We start from the raw sequence: 5154 nt of genomic DNA on the forward strand, positions 1-5154 counted from the left end.
ATTATCGTTCTCAACAGAGCAACATCAGTACTGAGAGGGCAAATTCATCATCTACTGGTATCTACTTCTATGCCTGCAATAGCTATTTTTGTCTCAATTTTTAAATTATTCTTTAGCTTCCCAGCTGCTAGAAGTGGAACAGTTACCTTTGCGAATGAAAATGACTAACCCCTCTTGACAATTCCAACTCCCTCCCAACCAAGGCTCAATCTTTCTCATTTGTTTTAATTTCAAAGGAATATATATGATTGTAAGTCCAGGCACCCATGGCTCACACCTGTAATCCCAGCACTTTGGAAGGCTGAGGCGGGCAGATCACCTGAGGTCAGGAGTTCGAGACCAGCCTAGCCAACAGGGTGAAACCCCATCTCTACTAAAAATACAAAAAATTAGCCGGGTGTGGTGGTGCGCGCCTGTAATCCCAGCTTACTCAAGAGGCCGAGGCAGAAGAATCACTTGAACCCGGGGGACACAGGTTACAGTGAGTCAATGTTGCTCCACTACACTCCAGCCTAAGGAACAGAGTGAGACTCTGTCTCAAAATATATATATGTGATTGTAAAATGACTCAATACAACTGTCAATACAACAGTGTAAGGCATATTGTTAAAGAAAAAAGTGCTAAACCAAATATAATTGTACCTTATGGTGGGAAAGAAAAAGAGAGAATAAGAAGCTGTATTTCTACTTGGTTGGGTATGCATAAATATATCTGGAAGGGTGAATAAAGAAACCAACAAAGCATATTATAGGGGTGAGGGTGGAGAAGTGACCCAGATATTTTCAAACCTTTCATTTGTTATATTTTTTTGAAGAGGTGTGGAACCAGCAACTTACCTGTTGAAAAAAAGTACTTTGTTTAAATTACGACAAAAAGGCCTGACAGAGCAACTCACTCCCGTAATCCCAGCGCTGTGGGAGACTCAGGCAACAAAAATTAGCCAGATGTGGTGATGTATGCCTACAGTGCCAGCTACTCAGGAGGCTGAGGCAGGAGGATCACTTGAGCCTGGGAGGCAGAGGATGCAGTGAGTCGAGATTGCACCACTGCACTCCAGCCTCAGCAACACAGTGAGACCGTGTCTCAGATTTTAAAAATAAATAAATAATAATTTAAAAAATTAAAAAATTGTTCCCTACACAGCATCCTAATGTCCCTATCAATGCTAGAGATCATTGCCAATATTCTTATAGCAATTTTCAGCCAGGACTTCTCAGCCTCAGTCCTATTGATTTTGAAGTCAGTTAATTCTTTGTTACGAGTTGTTTTTCAGCATCCCTGGCCTATTCACCCAGGCATGAAAATCAAAAATGTCTACTGACATTGCCAAATGTCCCCTGCTCCGAAATTCTCCAAGTTGAAGACCACTTTACTAGACTCTCTCTATGCATATTGCTACATCTGCATATCAAAATACACATATATAGTAATTTGCGGCATTTTTCACAGCTTTTCTTCATTCTTAAATTCATTCTTCCAAAAATATACTTTATTTTTGAAAACAATAAAACAAAAGCTTCAACTATGAACTAACAAAATAGAGGTGAGTTGGTACTGGTGGGCCAATTCTTAACGTGGACATTTTAAAATGCTGTTTTCCACATTACATCAAAATGATTTGCAATAAGAAATTGGAAGAGGGTGCAAAGGAGAGTGCAAAGCATGTACTGAGGTCTTTCTACAGGTACGTGATAGAACGCTGATTCAACATGACAAAATGTACTTTGCAACAGTAGCCTTCGAGGTGTGCTAGAGCAAGCGTACCCCAAGGAACCTGTGAAAATCATTTTTTAATTATTCTAAACAGAAAAAGTGGTACCCACTTAAACACAAAGTAAAACTTCATGGTAAGATCTGCTGTAAAGCTACTTGCTATAGCCCACAGATTCAGTTTGTTCAACAACCTCCCTCATTGACAGAAAAAGTCAGCAAATAAGACTTAGGACAAAAATATTTTCTACCAACTTCCACATGAAAAGACCATAGCTTTAATGATTTTACAATCCTTAAGCTTAATCATTGGTCAGTACAGATTTCCATATCAAGATCAAGTCATGAACTGTTCACAATAACTACACTATACTAAGATGCTAAACGTTTTCTTTCCAGTATGTCTTCCCATGAGGGAAATAAAATAGCAGGAAGTTTTCCTCTTTGCCTGTGAGGGAATTTATGAAAAGCCTTCTAATCTACAAGTGTTATTCTGCGAAACTAAAATACATTATGAAGTCAAACAGGTAAATTAACAACAAAACCAAACTGATCTCAACAAAGTCTTCTTTCCAAAGTAAAATCTATTAAGAACAAGTAATATACAAGCACAAGAAATTACAAGAAATGAGGATCATAGTTAGTTACAGATGCAAAGTAGTATCTAGCATCCCAAGCTTTTGGACATAATAACGAAAATCAAATTAATAAGTTAGTTCAAATATTATGTACAATTTTGATAAGCTGGTCACGTGTTATTTGAATATACACCGTATGTGGTAAACCTAAAAGTATATTACCTTTTCTCCTCCTTTAATATTTGTAGATACATGCCAATATGGGAAAAAAAGTATTTCCATTTATGTACTAATAACAGAGAATAACAGAATTTCTACTGTGTATATTTCACACTGTTAAAAAGAAGTTGGCCGGGCACAGTGGCTCATGCCTGTAATCCCAGCACTTTGGGAAGCTGAGGCGGGTGGATCACAAGGTCAGGAGTTACAGACCAGCCTGGCCAATGTAGTGAAACACTGTCTCTTCTTAAAATTCAAAAATTAGCAGGACATGGTGGTGCACACCTGTAGACCTAGCTACTCAGGAGGCTGAGGCAGAAGAATCCCTTGAACCCAGGAGGCAGAGGTTATGGTGAGCCAAGATTGTGTCACTGCACTCCAGCCTGGGCAACAGAGTGAGACTCCATCTCAATAAATAAATAAATAAATAAATAAATAAATAAATAAATAAAAGGCCAGGCGTGGTGGTGCACTTTGGGAGGCCAAGGCAGGCGGATCACAAGATCAAGAGATCGAGACCATCCTGGCCAACATGGTAAAACCCTGTCTCTACTAAAAATACAAAAATTAGCTGGGTGTGGTGGTGTGCACCTGTAGTCCTAGCTTCTCGGGAGGCTGAGGCAGGAGAATCGCTTGAATCTGGAAGGTGGAGGTTGCAGTGAGCTGCGCCACTGCACTCCAGCCTGGTGACAGAGTGAGACTCTGTCTCAAAAAAAAAAAAAAAAAAAAAAAAAAAAAAGTTAAGGTATATTTTCCTTTAAGAAAGAAAAAAAATAAATTGCAAGAAGTTTAATTTATAAAAGTTTAATATTGACTTATTTATAAAAATGAAAGAAAACGTTTTAAAACAGATCCCATACAATTATCCTGTAGTCTCCCTACTGATCAGGAACTACACAAGACACTTAAGGAAGGGATGCTGGGTCAAAAACAAAGCCTAATCCACAGGATGTATGTTGCTCTAAAAATCTGATTTGCAGGAAAACTAGTTGCTTGTCCTAGGTTTAAGCTAATTACAAAATCCGTTTTCTTAGTGGTCCAGATATTTTGCCAATTTTTCCATCTCAACAGAACTTCTGTTGATTTCCACGTTCATTACAGTCAACAAACGTTGTCATTGGTTCACCAGCACTGTAGGCTTGTACCTGTGTGGAAGTGCAATTCTTCTTTTTACATTTGCCATATGTGAGCAAATCAGGCTGGGTTCCACCTGTCTTGGCCATCTGATGCTCTCTGATGGCTTCTTTCATCAAGTTTTTGTGCGTCTCTTTGAGCTCATTGCTAGCCATTTCTTCTGCCGTCATTCTAGCAAGTAAGTCAGGAGGAATATTCCCACAAGGTGCATTTTTCCTTAAATTTGGATTCTTCGCATCTGTAAGATTTGATATCTTACTTTGGACATTATTTTTGTACTTCATGCCTGTACTCCCTCTTTCTGGATCTACAGCTTACTCAATTCGAGATCCTAATTCTTCCTCATCAGCTCCCATTTCAATGCAGTCATCTCCTGTTTGAAGAGCTGCAGCAAGCATCTCCCTGTACTTCATCTGCACAGAATCAGAAGCGCTTTGTGCCAAGGAACAGATGAAACAAATATCTCAAGCATTTGTCTTATTCTTTCTGCTGCTTACATTGCTGCTGGAGCTACTTTCTTTTGCTATTCTGCAATGTCATTGCAGGTTCTATTCGCTTTTCATTGGGGTCTTTCTCAGTTGATGGCTCATCTGGTAACTTTTTCCAGGATTTGACGAAAGACTTTGCTAAAGATGTAACTTCTTCATCTGTACTCTGCTTGAGACTAACATTAAGTAACATTCCAGTTCCTGTGGACCGCAGTAATTCCAGAATATTCTGAAGCTCAGTTAACAAACCCAGTGCTCCGGCCGTGTTCTTCTCCTGCACCATCTCATCCATCTTCTTGGCACTGCGGGCCATCCTCCGTGGCTCCGGCAGGTCTCCTCCGTGCCTAGCCCGCTGGCAAGGGGAAGTGGGTGAAGCTGAAGCAGAGGAGAGGGTGGGAAGCAGCCCCGGCGCCGCAAGACCCACCACCGCAGGCCGGGCCTAGGCCTCCTCCTAGACCAATCCCCCCACAGCTCTTTCTCCCTAGGAAGCGCCAACCCAGCTGCGCACCTTCCCAGCTTCATTCAAGTATAACTGACAAATAAAAATTATATATATTTAGGATATGCAACATGATTTTTTGTTTTGTTGTGTTTTATACAAATAAGAAAACTACAGTTCAGAGAAATATTGCATTTTGAATGCCTAACTTTTCTCTCAATGTTCAACATTGCTTTTCTTTATTTTTGATTGACAAATCATAAACATTTATGGGGTACAATGTGATGTGTGTGTGTGTATATATATACACACACACACACACACACATATATACACACACACACCAAATATGGGATGATTAAATCAAGCTAATTAACCTATTCATCACCTCACTTCTTTTGTTTACCACAGAACCATCAAGTCCAAATCCCCCTTTTTTTTTTTTGAGACAGGGTCTCGCTGTGCTGCCCAGGCTGGAGTGCAGAGACACAATCTCGGCTTACTGCAGCCCTGACCTCCCAGGCTCAAGTGATCCTCCCACCTCAGCCTCCCAAGTAACTAGGATGACAGGCTCGTACCACGACA

At 40.2% G+C, this 5154-nt stretch overlaps 1 pseudogene; it reads right to left on the minus strand.

The window, feature by feature from the left end:
• Window positions 1-3237: 3237 nt before the first annotated feature.
• Window positions 3238-4761, minus strand: LOC129478353 (transcription elongation factor A protein 1-like; annotated as a pseudogene).
• Between the last annotated feature and the right edge of the window lie 393 nt (window positions 4762-5154).

Source organism: Symphalangus syndactylus, chromosome 3 (assembly GCF_028878055.3).
Source record: "Symphalangus syndactylus isolate Jambi chromosome 3, NHGRI_mSymSyn1-v2.1_pri, whole genome shotgun sequence".
Lineage (NCBI taxonomy): Eukaryota > Metazoa > Chordata > Mammalia > Primates > Hylobatidae > Symphalangus > Symphalangus syndactylus.